This window comes from Sceloporus occidentalis, unplaced genomic scaffold (assembly GCF_023333645.1).
Source record: "Sceloporus occidentalis isolate IW3139 unplaced genomic scaffold, rSceOcc1.0.p SCAF_1, whole genome shotgun sequence".
Classification (NCBI taxonomy): domain Eukaryota; kingdom Metazoa; phylum Chordata; class Lepidosauria; order Squamata; family Phrynosomatidae; genus Sceloporus; species Sceloporus occidentalis.
This window is the reverse complement of record NW_028316981.1, coordinates 480286-496961: the sequence shown is the minus strand read 5'-3', so window position 1 is coordinate 496961 and position 16676 is coordinate 480286. Positions and strand designations below refer to the sequence as shown.

The 16676-nt window shown below is 41.3% G+C and overlaps 1 long non-coding RNA gene across 1 annotated transcript; it reads right to left on the bottom strand.

Annotated features, from left to right (window-relative positions):
- Positions 1–7251: 7251 nt before the first annotated feature.
- Positions 7252–12138, bottom strand: LOC149320289 (uncharacterized). Its single transcript, XR_016278989.1, has 3 exons — positions 12069–12138; positions 10227–10277; positions 7252–7357 (listed from the first exon to the last, which is right to left on the bottom strand). It is a non-coding gene; the product is annotated as an uncharacterized LOC149320289 (long non-coding RNA).
- Between the last annotated feature and the right edge of the window lie 4538 nt (positions 12139–16676).

Genomic DNA, 16676 nt, shown 5'->3' with positions numbered 1-16676 from the left:
CAAAAAGGACATTGAGAAACTGGAGCGTGTCCAAAGGAGAGTGACTAAAATGGTGAAGGGTCTGGAAACCATGCCTTATGACGAATGACTTAGGGAGCTGGGGATGTTTAACCTGGAGAAAAGAAGGTTAAGAGGTGATATGATAGCCCTGTTTAAACATTTGAAGGGATGTCATATAGAGGAGGGAGCAAGCTTGTTTTCTGCTGCTCCAGAGACTAGAACAATGGATGCAAGCTGTAGGAAAAGCGATTCCACTTCAACATTAGGAGGAGCTTCCTGATAGTAAGAGCTGGTGGACAGTGGAACACACTTCCTCTGAGAGTATTGCAGTCTCCTTCCTTGGAGGTCTTTAAACAGAGCTGGTTGCTTTGATTGAGAGTTCCTGCATGTCAGAAGGAGGTTGGAGTAGATGGCCTTTGAATGTTCCTTCCAACTCTAGGATGCTATGATTCTATGAAATGTTGCCTACAGCAGATGAGATCTGTTCTGAAATGGGAGTGGAGTCACTCCTCACCTCTCTGAGAGATGTGCCTGAAACCAAGGTTGGCACAAGCCACGGGTGCGATATAAAGATTTACTGGTGATTAACAGACCCACCAAGGAACAGCATGATGCAGTGGTGTTTGAGCTTTGGACTAAGGCCTCATCGTAACTGCCTTCTGTTTTACCTTCTGTGGCTAAAAATTGATCACTGAGGCCCGTTACAAACAGGCTGTTTTGTGCGTGTGGAGCACGCATTAGGGTTAGAAAGGGGTGGTGCTTCCGCACAAAATGGCGGAGGCTGTTCCACACGGCCACCGCCATGAGGACGTCACGACCGCACCGCCTCTATACAGGGCGGCACGGACGTGACGTCTTTGCTCCGTGCCAGGGCGCTTAGTACGCCTTTAGCGCGGGAGCTCCTTCCTGGTTTGGTCCGTTGGGTGCAGCCTTCAGACGGCTGCGCTCAGCGGACCAAAGGAGAAAGGGGCCAAGCGGCCCCTTTCTCCTCCTCCCCGCCGCTGCGGGGTGTCCTTGGGGCTTGAAGCCCCAAGGACACCTCTTTCCAGGCTGCAGGGAAGGGGCCTTTTGCCGCTTCCCCGCAGCCTGAAAAGTGGCGGATCGGGGCCTCAGCGGCTGCCGTTCTAGCCACTGAGGCCCTGATACTCTGGGGAAAGGGGCGGGTGCAGCCCGCCCCAAATGGGCGGTCTGTAACCTGCCTGTATTTGGTTTTAACTTATACAGTAAGCCACATCGGGTGTCATAGGTTGAATCTGTACTGCAGAAATTATCCCCCCTCCCCTCATTCAGGCAAGGTCTCAGCCGGTGCAGGCTTCTTCATGCCTTGGCCGGAGCACCGCCGTGCCGGCTGGGAGAATGGCCATACCGGCCAAAGGAAGGCTGCACTGGCCAGGGTCTTGCCTCAGCCGCTATGGGCTTCTTCCGGCCAGCTGAGAGAATGACTGTGCCAGCCAGAAGAAGGCCGCACCGGCTTAAGGAAGTCCTTGCCTTGGCCGGAGCGGTCTTCTTCTGGCCGGCATGGTCTTCCTTCTGCCGGAACAGCCATTCTCTCAGCCGGTGCGGTCTTGCTTCTGCCAAGGCCTTGCCGGCCAGATAAAGGCCACACCACCAGAAGAAGCCCATGCCAGCTGAGACATGACCCTGGCTGGTGTGGCTTTGCCCTGGCCAGTGCAGCCTTCCTTCAGCCGGTCCAGCCATTTCCCCAGGTGGCACGGCAGTGCTGCGGCCAAGGCAAGGCTGCGCCGGAATGAAGGAGGGAGGATGCTCACGTTCCCATTGTCCCCAATGGCGGTGTACCATCCGGGACAATGGGACTTGAATATCCACGAAATTTCAAATTCGCGAGGGTCCCCGGAACTGATCCCCTGCCAATTCGGAGAGATGAATGCATACAGTCAACCCTCCACATTTGCAGCCTTAACTTCTTGCAGCTTTGATTATTCTCAGATTTGATCAACATGGTTTTTCTAGGAATCTCTAGGCCCTGCAGCACAACGCTATGAATCCTAGAGCTGGAAGAGACGCCAAGGGCCATCCAGTCCTAGCCCATTCTGCCATGCAGGAACCCTCAATCAAAGCATCCCCATTGACAGATGGCCATCCAGCCTCTGCTTAAAGACCTCCAAGGAAGGTGTCAGGCAGCCCCAAATCCACAGATCTCTTTCAGACATAAACAAATTCTTGAAAGAACAGCTTTTATTGCAGAAAAGAAATCATAACAGATGGGTCTGTGACTCTCTTGTCAAGTCTAAAGGTAAAATACATGGATGACACTTTTATAGATGTATACAACAACTCCGAACCACAATCTGGTGTAGTAATATAATTGATTATATTTTCCTGCATTTCCTTTCAGCTATCATCCAGCATTTTGGCAAAACCCCTGAGAACAAACTTGTTCTTAGTCAAAACAACCTTGAATAAGAAACACCTGCAGCTATTGTTTTAAGTTATATAATAACAATATAGATCTCTATCCATATATATCCCCATTAACCTTTAATATTAAACTAAAAAACTATATTAACCATATAAACACACATATATATTAAACAGTCTAACCTTAACAGTACAAAGTCTCCCCTAATCGCCCCCCTTCTCTAAAGGCAAGCCTCTAGAAATAAAATCAATCCTCCACATTCCTTTCTGGTCAGCTCTAGCAAGTTCTTAGCATTAGCAACACATTAACCCTTTTTCCATCTCACAAGCTCAAACCACATTTTAAACTATTATGGATCCCATCCTTATTATTTGAAACCCCAAATCATATTAAATCCTATCTGGCAGGGATTTATTACTGACAGAAGGAGACTCCACCAAATCTCCATTGAGGGAATGTGTCCCACGGTCGAACAGCCCTTACTGTCGGGAAGTGTAAGCTGAGAGCCTATGAGTAATTCAGCAACTTATATAAGAGTTCAAACCAAGATTCCCAAGTTCCTTTTAGTTGGGATCAGACTAGATGCTCTCAAGGTGTAATTTTCAGTGCTCAAAGTCAATCATCCCTGGCAAACAATAGGAGTTCACCCATATAGATGGTGGGGGTCTGAAGAGCAAGAGTGGGACCTGACCTTGGCCAGCCTGGCATGTTTTTACATAGTGTTGTTGCAGCAGCTGGGAAGATGCTAGGAGGAGCTATGGCTCCCTCCGCTCACTGTATCATTTACAGTTACATTTGGGAAACACTGCTGACTCAGGGAAAATATAATCATAGAGTTGGAAGAGACCGCAAGGGCCGTCCAGTACAATCCCATTCTGCCATGCAGGAAATCCAATCAAAGCATCCCTGACAGATGGCCATCATTAAAGACCTCCAAAAAAGGAGACTCCACTACACTCTAAGGGAATGTTTTCCATCACTGAACAGCCCTTACTGTCAGGAGGTTCCTCCTAATGTTGAGCTGGAATTTCTTTCCCTGTAACTTGCATCCATTGCTCCATTGTGTCTTAGTCTCTGGAGCAGCAGAAAACAAGCTTGCTCCTTCCTCAATGTGACATCCCTTCAAATATTTACACAGGGCTATCCTATCACATCTTAACCTTCTCTTTTCCAGGCTAAACATTCCCAGCTCCCGAAGTCTCTTCTCATAAGGCTTTTTTAGGTTTCCAGACCCTTCACCATTTTGGTCACCCTCCTTTGGACACGCTCCAGTTTCTCAATGTCCTTTTTGAATTTTGGTGCCCAGAACTGGACACAATATTCCAGGTGGGGCCTGACCAAAGCAGAATAGAGTGGTACTATTACTTCTCTTGATCTAGACACTATACTTTTATTGATGCAGCCTAAAATTGCATTGGCCTTTTTAGCTGCCACATCGCACTGTTCACTCATGTTCAACTTGTGGTCTACTTGCACATATAAAAGAAAAAGACATACGACTTCTTAAAAATAGAAAATGTGGAAATGAATTTATCTCAGCTAACAATAAGAAAAAAAATGGAGTAGTAATTTATGTTGATTGCAGGTATCAAGCTAAAATGTTACTTAAGGATAAGGAAGGAAGATATCTAGGTCTGGAAATAACAACACAAGACGGAAATGCATGATGGTGAGAATATATGCCCCATTAGATAGGAAAGATCAATTCTACAAAAAGCTAAATGAAGAACTAACTAGATTTAAATATGAAAAAACTTTGATAATGGGTGACTGGTGATCAACCCTGAGATCGATAGAAAATCAGAAAAAAAGATTAAGAAATCACAAGGAAGGCTTCCGAAATCCTTTGAAAATTTAATTGAAGAACAGGCTTTATTGGAGATTTGTAGATTTAAATACAAGGATTCAAGAGATTTCACCTTCTTCTCAGGAAGACATAACTCTCTCTCCAGAATAGACATGTTCTATGCTACAAAACCAATGTGCATGGATATTTTGAGAACGGACTGCGAGCCGAGAACGATATCAGATCATAGCCAGATATTATTAGTAGTGAAAACAAAGAAAACAGAATATACTTGGAGATTAAACGAGTTCCTACTGCAGAAAGAAGAAATTGTTGAAAAAGGAAAAGAAAACTTGAAACTGAAGAAAACCTGAAGCCAGATATTGAAGTGACTGCAGTGTGGGAAGCTTCTAAAGCATATATGAGAGGTTTCTTTATGCAGCAGAACTATATATTAAAGAAAAAAGAGAGAAATAAGCTGAGTCTGCTATATAATTTGTTGAAGCAAAAAGAAACAGAACTAAGTAACAACATAACTAAGAAACGAACAGCAAAAGAGATAAAGACAATTAAAAAGCAAATTGAAATGGAAGAAAACGAGGAAATTCAAAAGAAACTAAAATATCTTAGGCAATCGCAATTCGAACACGCAAATAAACCAGGCCACTGGCTCGCTTATAGATTAAAGAAGCAAAGAGAAAGAAATATAATAACTGAAATAAACACAAAAGAAAAAATATTAACAGATCAAGAGAAAATAAAAAAAAGAATTCTTAGATTTCTATAACAAACTTTATAAAGGAAACAATAGCTCTAAACAAAAAATATTAGACTTTCTAGATAAATCAAACATAAAGCCACTTAGTAATCAGCAAAAGGATATACTGAATGAACCAATTTCAGCAGCAGAGGTAACGGAAGCAATCCAAAAAAGCAAAAAGGGGAAAACCCCAGGTCCGGACGGTTTCCCGGCTGAATATTATAAAAACTTTGAAGAACAATTATTAATTCCATTTAAGTTAACTGTAAATGAAATTGGGAAACAAAAATATCCGGAAACATGGGAGCAGGCAAACATATCTTTGATAGTAAAAGAAGACAGAGACCCGACGGACGTTAAAAGTTACAGGCCGATGTCCCTGCTGAACATGGACTATAAGTTAATTGCCACGATCCTAGCGGAAAGACTTTAAAAAGTGCTTGTTGAATGGATACGAGAGGAACAGACTGGATTTTTACCTAAAAGACAAATCAGAGAGAACATACGTAACATCTTAAACACTAGAGTACTATGACAGACACAACGAAAAAAGCCTAGCGCTAGTATTTATGGACCTGGAGAAGGCATTTGACAGCATTAGCTGGGAGATGATATTTGTTATGATGTGAAAAACAAATGTGGGAACTCAGTTTGAAAAATGGATACGCGAGATCTATAAAGAACAAAATGCAAAAATAATTGTAAATCACAGTAAAACAGAAGAATTCAAAATCACTAAGGGCACTCGGCAGGGTTGCCCGATATCACCTCTCCTGTTCATCTTTGTTCTAGAATCACTAAATAACAGAATAAGAGAAGAAAAACAGATAAAAGGCATAAAAATCAGGAAATATGAATACAAAATGTGACTATTCGCAGATGATATAGTTTACATACTAGAGAACCCAAACGAAAGTATAGAAAAATTAATAGAAATCCTAATGGAATTTGAAAAAATCTCGGGTCTGAAGGTAAACAAAGATAAGACAAATATGTTGACAAAAATATGGATAGAGAGGAAGAAAAATTATTACAAGAATTAAGTGGCTTTTTTGATTAAAGAGTGAAATATCTAGGAATTATAATTACCAACAAAAATGCAGATTTGTATCATAATAACTACGAAAAAGTATGGAGGGAAATCAAGAAAGATTTAGCTAAATGGGAAAACTTAAGGCTCTCCATAATGGGGAGATCTCCGTAGTGCAAATGAATATTCTCCCAAGAATGTTATATCTTTTCCAGACATTACTAGTATTACATGCTTTCCAACCTTTGGACTTGTGGCAAAAGGAAATTTTGAAATTTGTGTGGGAAAAGAAAAAAGTTAGGATAAAGGCTAAAACTGTATGGGATGACAAAAATCGTGGAGGATTAGGTCTCCCAAACTTTAAAATGTATTATTTTGCCGCAGTGCTGTTATGGATATCAGAATGGTTAATGATGGAGGATGATAAAATGTTGACACTAGAAGGAGAAAATTTAAGATTTGGCCTACATGGCTATTTGTTTTATAATAAAGAAAAAGTGCATAGAGAGAGTAAGAATTATTTGATCAGGAAGGCCATGCTGAAGGTATGGGAAAAGCTAAAACCAAGACTATCTCAACAAATCCCACAAATGTGTTCTCCTCATGAGGTGTTTTTTGCTAAAGAAAGCATTCCAAAGGTAAAATGGATAAGATATGTAGACATATTAAAAGAGGAGAAGGGAAATAAAGAGTTAAAATCACAAGAAGAGCTAAAATAACCAGGGATAGACTGCCACTGGTATCTGTATAGACAGCTGAGAGAAAGGTGGAAAATAGATGAGAAATTGGTTGATGCTAATAACCAAAAATCTAGATGGGAAGAAATAATAGAAAAGGGCAAGAAAAAGATGATAAGTAGAAATTACAAAATGCTGTTAGAATGGGATACGGAAGAAGAAGTTATTAGAGAAACGATGATTAAATGGGCACAAAATGTGGGGCATAGCATAGAGTATGATAAGTGGAAGAAAATGTGGAAGGGAACAAAATATACGGCAAATCAAGAACTAAAAGACAACACCTATAAAATGTTATACAGGTGGCATTTGTCCCCACAAAAGATGTCATATATGTGTAAAAAAATAACCCAATATGTTGGATGTGTAATAAAGAAATTGGTTTCTACTTCCACATGCGGTGGACATGTAAGGCTGCAAAACAATACTGGACAGGAATTTATAAAATAATAGCAAAAGAGTTGAAAATCCCAATAACTTTTGCACCAGAAGTCTTTTTGCTGGGTATGATAAACGATGAATTAGATAAAAACTGTTATTTTATCTTCTTACTTGTACAAGGATATCATTTGCAAGAGTCTGGAAATTGAAAAAAGCCCCTTCAATGGAACAATGGCTGATCAAAGTCTTCGAAGTTGCAGAATTGGACAAATGGACATGTTGGCTGAAAGATAAAACGGAAGAAGATATTGGAAGAGAATGGGAACCCTTTTATGGATTTTTAAGGAATAAATGGAGGAATGTAATTTTGGTGTAAGAAAATAAGGAAGAACTTAGTTGTAGAATTAGTGGGGGGAAGGAGTAAGTAAACAAACACAGATATGGAGAATAACAATAAGGGCATGATCTGGTTTAGAGGGAAAAAGAGACATTGATGATAATTTATGAATATTCATAAAATTAAGTAAAATTAAAATTAAAAGTAAAATTAAAATAGTTACACATTGCTTTTTACCTCAATTAAGGTGAAGAAGACATAAGAAGGAAAGTTAAGATAGAACAAAGTGAGAGGGAGGGGGTGAAATAGAACCAACTCTAGAACTGCAAGAAACAGGAAGAAAGAGATGTGATAAATGTGTTTATATGGCTTTCTCTGAGTTGGGCATGTTTGTATTATGTTGGGTGAAGGGGGAATGTTATGTATTATCTGTTAATAACTGATAATGTCATGGTGCCAACATGTGATGGTGTTTGTAATGTGAAAAACTATAAAAATAAATAAATAAATAAATAAATAAATAAATAAATAAATAAATAAATAAAACTTGTAGTCTACTTGGACTCCCAGATCCCTTTCACACGGATAAGTTTCCTTCAGCCAGGTCATTTTTCAGGCCATTTCTCCCTGTTGAAATTCACATTGTTAGCTTTGGCCCAGCTTTCTCATCTATTTAAGACATTTTGAATCTTGATCCTGTCCTCTGAAGTATTAGCTACTCCCCCTAATTTGGTGTCATCTGCAAATTTGATAAGTATGCCCCCAATTCTGTCATTGATAAAGATGTTGAATAGCACTGGGCCCAGGACAGAGCCCTGTGGGACCCCACTGGTCACTTCTCTCCAGGATAAAAAGGAGCCATTTTTAGCACCCTTTGGCTTCAGCCAGAGAACCAATTACAAATCCATGTAACAGTAACTTTGTCTAGCCCACATTTGACTAGCATTTTTGCAGGAGTATTATGGGGAACCTTGTCAAAGGCCTTACTGAATTTCATATTGAAATGCTATGGTAGGCATAGAAGTTGTACTGGAGGGCCTAGAAACTCCTAGAGAATGCTTCTCCAGGAATTGGTAGGTCCTCCGGTGAAACCTCTGGCAGATGTTGAGCATAGAGTTGTGCCGGAGGACGTAGGAATTCCTAGAGAGACTCTTTCTCTAGGAATTTGTAGGTCCTCCAGTGGAATTCTATGGTTAATGACCAGCAGGTGCTGAGCACAGAGTTGTGTTGGAGGGCCTAGAGATTCCTAGAGAGAGCATTTCTCTGAGGATTTGTAGGTCCTCCAGCGCAATCCTGTGGTCAGCTTCCAGTGAATGTTGACCATAGAGGTGTGCTGGTGGACCTAGAGGTTCCTACTGGCCCTTCTCTAGGCATTTTTAGGTGCTACAGCACAATTCGATGGTCAACCTCCAGCAGATGTTGACCCATAAAGAGTTGTGCTGGAGGACCTAGAGATTCCTAGAGAGGTAAGAAATGTTATTTTTAATTGGCAGTATTTTCCCTGTCACTGTGGTCCTGAGCCCCTAACCCCAGCAGATACGGAGGGCACATTGTTTTCCTCTCCCCAATAGTGTTTCCTGGCCATGCTCTCTGGGTAATGATGGGAATTGTAGTCCAGAAAGCTAGATTTTCAGATAGTCTGATGGCTTAAATTGCTTCTTAACTGTTGTACGTTGTGAACTTTTATAGCTGCCAGACAACTACCCTCTCTGGGATGGGGTTGCATTCCCACAAACCACCCCCCAATTGGCAGGATAAGATAGGGGATTATGGGACTTGTAGTCCAACATATGCAACATCTGGATGGGTGCAAGATTCAGACAAGGTCCACACAGGCCTTGTGCCCAAATTGGACTACAACACCCATCATTCCTCATCCCCACCCTTGCTTTGGGGTCTTCTGGGAGTTATAGTCCACCAAGCCCTTGAGGGGCACCTGCTCTAGCCTTTGGGGGATGTTATTGGGGTGTAACCACTGGACTCCTGAGCAGGGAGGGAGGCTGGCTTTCATCCTCTCAAGGCATTCATTGGCTCACCATGAGATTCATAGTTTAACCCAAGTACGCACCCCTCCTTTCCTTTCTGTTCAAGAATTGCTTCCAAAAGGAAGCCAGGAATCTTTGACCGAACCCCTGGTTCTCAGCCCAGCCATTGGGTTCCTGTGGCCAGTTAGGGGATTGTGGAAGTTGTGGTCCATCAAGCCCTTGAGGGGCGCCCACTGTAGTGTTTGGGTGCAAGCTGTGGATTCCTGAGCAAGGAAGGAAGCTGACTTTCATTCTCTCCAACATAAATTATAAATAAATAAAAACTTTATTTTCACCCCGCCTCTGTGTCAAAGGGACAATTGAGGCGGCTCACAATTAAGAGAATCCATACAATACATAATATCCCAGTTATTCCCTCCCTCCCCTAAAACATCCATTAAATACATTACTCATTAAAATAATCCATTAAAATGACCAGAGACGGGCGAATGGGGCTACAGAATACTCAAAGAGGTGGTGGATTCAATTGGTGGCCGGGTTTGCTATTCAGGAGAAGCCTGAATAAGGATAATATAGGGGATTGTGGGACTTGTAGTCCAACATCTGCAACATCTGAATGGATGTAAGGTTCACATTCTTGCATGAGAGCCTTCTGAATCTCATTCAGGAGATTCATAGTTTCACCCAAGTACACACCACACGGTGGAAATGCAATCTTTCTTCTTCCCCTTTGAAGGATTTGCTCCAGAATGAATAGAAAAATGAACTGGATTCTGGTCAAACTGGATAATTCAACAAATCTAGGAAGAGAAAATGAAACAGAAACTTACCTAAGGAGAATGAAACCTTTTCCCAATGATGCAGAGCAACAAAGAGGAGATCTGGATGGAAACATATAGTTTTTGATATATGGAAATTCAATTTTTCTGGTGTTATTAGGAGAAAATGGAAGACATGACGGATGCAAATAGAGAGCCAAAACACACTGCAAGAAATAATCCAGTTTTGAGACTGTGCCAAGGAATCCTGGGAATTGTAGTTTGTTGTGGACCCAAAGCTCTCTGACAGAGAAGGCCTGGGCAGTTAAAGCGGTCTCAAACTGAATTATTTCTGCAGTGTGTTTTGGCTCCTAGAGGGAAAAGAAATTATGTCTAAGGCTGCAGAAACTATTTATTGATGGATTTAAATTTTGATGCTGCCTTTCTTCCCCAAAAAGGGACCCGAGGGGGCTGACAAAATAAAAACATTAAAAATAACCCAAACTCTACAGTAGAAATTTTAATACTGTTAAAGCCATCTAATACAATCTATAATTAACATTTAACAAAATTTTATAATTATATATTTTATTTTTGTAGTGTGGTTTTTTAATGTTTATTTTATATTTTATATATTTAATGTTTTATATATTTAAAATGTTAATTATATATTTTATATATAACGAACATTAAAAATATATATATATTAAAATACCAAAAAAATTAAGATGGACGGAGCTGTTTTAATGCAGCTTTGCCTGTTACGGCTCCATCTGATAAATGGGCAAAATCAAAATTGTGTAAGAAAAAAATTTTTTTACAAAAAAAATTATAAATAAAATAAAAAATAAAATAAAATATGAAGGATGGCTCCAAAAGGGAAGGCAGGGCTCCAAGCCAGGGGATGATGGGAGTTGTTGGCCAAAAAAGCCCCCCAAAGCAATTTCCACCACCTTTTTCTACATCCTGCAAACAATTATATATATGTATATATAGAGAGGGATGCTGATATCTTTTCACCCTGCCACCCTTTTCTGCATCCTGCAAATTACATATATATATATATATATATATATATATATATATATATAGACACACACACACACATACATATATATTTCCCTCCTGATGTTGTTGTGGATGCTGAAGATCTCCTTTTCTCTTTTCTGCATCCTGTAAAGAAATTTATACCTATATATCCTGTAGGGCTAAGCTTTTTTATCATATGCATGATAAGCAGCAACAGAAAACAGGGGTCCTTGCAGTTACAGCATCACAAAAACAAGAACTTTCAGCAGTTAGAAAAGGAGGACTGAAACCTACAAACATATACATATATATATATATATATATATGGTGATGTCTAGCAAGCTGTTTAAACAGGTGCTTTGGCATAAGCAGAAACTTAACTATTGCTAGGATCCCATGCAGCTATCTAGTCTGACCCCAAATAGCAGTCATCATGGTCAAGCAACAGGAATCTCCAATCTTGCCCCTATCATTCAAAATGTTGTTCTGGATGCTGAAATCTCCCCATTCTACCAGCCTTTTCTGCATCCTGCAAACAATTATACACACACAGACATATTTCCCTCCTAATGCTGAAGATCTTCCCCAGTCTCTGGCCACCTGGTCCTGCTTTCTGGTCCTCTCTGGGGAGCTTTTTTCCTGGCTCCCAAAGAGGTGAGTTTGGGGGGTTTCCCTGGGACACGAAGTGGCTGCAAAAAAGAGGCTGAGGGTCCCTTTTTTTCTGCACGTGGCTGGGGCCTCGATCCTGCCCTGCTCTCTTTGCATGCTCAGGAAACCCTTCTTTCTTTTGCAGGCATGCCACTGCATTGCAAAGAACTGGAACAATCAAATGCAACCAAATGCATAAGTTTAATTGCAAATAAAAAGGGAGAGGAACTAACTCACCAGAGAAGACTCCCAAAATGAGGCAGCCCAGCCTCTCTCTCTTTCTCTCTCTCTGGATGGGAAATCCGGTTTCCCCGCACTGACGTCATGGGTTGCTAGGCAGGGTCTGCCCCTGAGCAAAAGCGAAAGAGGAAGTGGGGAGTTAGGGGGGAGGGAGTCACGTGTTTCCGGTCCTCTGAGCATGTTTTGCAAAGCTGCCATGCCTTCCCTTGTCATGCAGAAGCCATTGGAAGAGGTGGGCCATTAATAGCCATTAGCCTGACAAAAGACCTGCTTCCTCCCTGGAATTGAAAAGCCTGCAAGCCTTTTATTATTATTATTATTATTGTCATTCATTTATAGGTCCTTGTATCCAATTTTAAATCTTTATCCCTCTCTCTTGGGTCTATTCTCTATTTGAGGGAGGTCCTATTGAGGAGGGAGCAAGCTTCTTTTCTGCTGTTCCAGGGAATAGGATCCAGAGCAATGGATGCAAGCTCCAGGAAAAGAGATTAATATTAATAATAATAACAATATATTTATTTATATCCAGCCTCTCTGGATGGAGGCAGCTTATGATATGAATAAATACATAGTAAAGAATAAGAAAAAATACAGAATACAATCAATTATCCCTCCCTCCAGCACAATAACTTACAATTCCCAATAAACAATACACAATACAGTGATAAACAATACAATGATAAAATGATATCTAATGATAAAAAAACGACAGCGGAGCGATGGGAAGCCGGGGGTATTCTCTATGGGGTCCATATCAATGGGGGCCAGGTGAGTTACTCAGGGAAGGCCGGTCAAAGAGATCTCTCTGGGCAGCCCTTTTGAAGCTCTCCAGATTGGTGTTATTATGACAGATCTCCTCCTTCCATAATTTGATAGCGGCAGATGGAAAGGCCCTCTGGGTTGCCACGGCCAGCCTGGTCTTTACTGGTTGTAAAAGGTTTTTCCCAGAAGCCCTAAGTGTGCGAATGGATTGTACAGAAGGAGGCGATCCAACAAGTAGGTTGGACCCAAGGTATCAAGGTCTTTATAGGTCATGTCTGTGAGGTATAGATATTTCTATGTAACAAAATACCAAATCAAATTAATCAGGACAAAACAAGCGAAGCAGCAATTTCCAATTTATTAATTACAATCTTGTAAGGAGGGGTGTCTCAGGCAAGGAGGCCCACCGTCTGTTTGAAGGGATCCACACTGAGGAAGGAGCAAGCTTGTTTTCTGCTGCTCCAGAGAACGACCAGGAGCAGTGGGTGCAAGCTCGAGAAGAGATTCCACAACAACATTAGGAGGAACTTCGTGACAATAAGGACTGTTTGACAGTGGAACAAACTCCCTCAATGTAATGTCTGGATGGCCATCGTCGGGGATGCTTTGATTGGGAGTTCCTGCATGGCAGGGGTTGGACTGGATGGCCCTTGGGGTCTCTTCTAACTTTATGATTCTAGAAACTCCCATTAGAGGAGCATTTTCCACACTTGCTTCATAAACCAATGGTGTCTTTGGCAAATAGTGAGGATGGCGCTCTCTTATCAGTTGGCTCCAGACTGGTTTGCCTCCTCTTTGCAAAGTTGTCCTTGAATTCCAGGTGCAATTCATTATCAAAGATATAACCCCTCCTTTATTTTTACAAAACAATGTATTTAATAGATATCAGTGTTCAAGCGTTCCATATATTTAGTAACTTAAAGTCCAATATACTTTTATAAAGTGAGCATGGTATAAAAAGCTTATCTAAAAACTATTTCTTCTCTTAACTTACATATGTTTATAAAATGCCCTTTCAGTTAAAGGGCCTCAGCCTTTGACCTTAAAACTAACTATTTAAGTAATTTTAAAGTTAAAGGTAAAAACCTTTAAGGTTACATAAGGTTTAACCTTCCGTTATATATTTTGATTATAATAGTATATATGAATATAAGTGGTTCCTTACTATCTCTCTCTATAATCTAATTATAGAATATGATTATACAGTCTTACATGATTTCTATTCTATTTGTGTTTTTAACTCTTTTATTAACTCTTATGTGTTTGATTCAAATCTATTTCTCTCAATGTCCAACATCTTGTACTGTGGCCGGAAACTAATAGGCTGCCAGAGAAGAGATTTTAAGATAGGTCACCTCTAGCAGTCCTGCTGACCAACCTGGATGCCATATTCTGAACTCATTGACGTTTCCAGACTAAGCACAAGGGTAGACCCATGTACAGCGCATTGCAGAAGCTGAGTCGTGAGGTTACCAGCGCATGTACCATACTTTCCAGGTCTCCTGCTTCCAGAAAAGGGCGCCACTGCCGTATCAGCCGAAGCTGATAGCAAGCACTCCTGGCCGTTGCATTTACCTGGTTTGCCATCATGAGCGATAAATTTAGGAGCACTCCCAAGCTGCGAATACAGTCCTTTAAGGGGAGTGTGCACCCGCCCAAGACTGGTTGACTTATCTTGGTTGGGGGTCCCCCCAAAACAAGTACCTCCATCTTGTCTGGATTCAGTTTCAGTCTGTTTTTCCTCATCTAGTCCATTACCGCTTCAAAGCACTCACTGAGAGGAGAGATGCCATCTGACAGTGGGACACACTCCCTCAATGGAGAGCAGTGGAGTCTCCTTCCTTAGGGATCTTTAAACAGAGGCTGGATGGCCATCTGTCAATGGGGATGCTTTGACTGAGAGTTCCTGCATGGCAAAATGGGGTTGGACTGGATGGCCCTTGGGGTCTCTTCCAACTCTACAATTCTGATTCTGGGTTGGTGAGAGGAGGCATCCATACAATCTGGGACATACCCAAGCCCTCGATCTGAAGTCAATACTTAAAAGCCAACCTCACAGAGCAAACCAGGCATTTGTAAAAGTCAGCTGTTGGGAACCCAGAGAAGCAATGGGGGAAATACCCCAGACCTGCATGGTCACTCTCCAGTTATTCTACAGTGGGATTTATAGTTTTATAGCCACTCACTGGAATCCTAGATTGGCTACTTGGTTATGCCGACCCCACTATAAAGTAGGAACTGAACGCATGCAGCCAAGCAGCAAACAGAAGAGACTGTTATTCAGTGTTTAAAAAGCCCAACGCATTTTGGCCACACCAGGCCTTCTTCATGGGCTGAAAACAAATACAAATACACTTTAAAAAGACAACACTCAGCAGACTATGATATACAAATATCCTTATAGAACCTATCAAGGTTATACATACCCCTGAGACAGATGGCCATCCAGTCTGTGTAAGAAACCCCAGGGAGGGAGACTCCACCATCCTCCATTGATGGACTGTTGTCCACTGTTGAACACTGTCAGGAGGTTCCTCCTAATGTTGAGCTGGAATTTCTTTTCCTGGAGCTTGCATCCATTGCTCCATTATGTCCTGTTCTCTGGAGCAGCAGAAAACAAGCTTGCTCCCTCCTCAATATGACATCCCTTCAAGTATTTAAACATATCACCTCTTAACCTTCTCTTCTCCAGGCTAAACATCCTCAGCTCCCTAAGTCTTTCCTCATAGAACTTCATGGTTTCCAGACTCATCACCATTTTAATTGTCCTCCTTTGGACATGCTCCAGCTTCTCAAAATCCTTTTTGAATTGTGGTGCCCAGAACTGGACACAATATTCCAGATGAGGCCTGACCAAAGCAGACTACACTGGCACTATTACTTCCCTTGGTCCAGACACTATGCTTCTATTGATTCCGCCTAGGATAGCATTGGTTTGTTTTAGTGCCACATCACACTGTGGGCTCATGCTGCACTAGGAATCCCAGATCCCTTTCACATGCAGCCTTGTGTGGGTGTAAGTTGAGTTTCCCAGGATGTTAATCCTTTTAAAGGGAAACCAAAATATGCAAGAATGAAAATTAAACTTGTTAAGAGTTCATCTTTCATCAGCAGAGCACCAAAAGTGTGGGTCAGACTATTCATTCTAAATCCACCTTCCTAAAGAATACTTACTCAAAAAACAACAAACATGCAGTTTGTAGTTTAAAAATAAATAATAATGACTTTAATAAATAAATACATAACTAAATCTTTTCCTAACTGGTGATGGTTTGGGTAAAGAGGTAAAATCTCACTATCTTTCCAACTCTTGGTGACTCTGTGGATGCGACATCTCCAAGAACCCCTCTCTTCCACTGCAGTCTTGCCCAGAGCCTGCAAGCCCTTGTGGTCTTCCTCTCTTTCTTCTACCTTCTACCTTTCCTAGCATTTCTGTTTTTTCCAGAGATGCCTGTCTTCTCATGATGTGGCCAAAGTATGATGGCCTCAACTTGATCATCTTTGCTTCCAAAGAGAGCCCTAGTCTGATCTGCTCAAGTTCCCATTTGTTTGTCTTTTTGGCTGTCCATGAGATCATCCTGAGGACTCTTCTCCAGCCCATTTCAAAGGCATTGGCTTTCTGTCTGTCTGTCTGCTTTGTTCACTGTCTGGCTCTCACATCTGTACCTGGGGACGATGGGGAATACGTACAATGGCCTGGACAATTCTGACTTTGCTCCTCAGTTGTATGCCTTTGCTCTTCAGTATCTTTTCCAGGAGTTATGAATACTGCTGCTAGTATCACTGCTACTACTACTAGTCAGTCCTCCAAATTTGCAGCTTTGACTTTTCCAGATATGATTA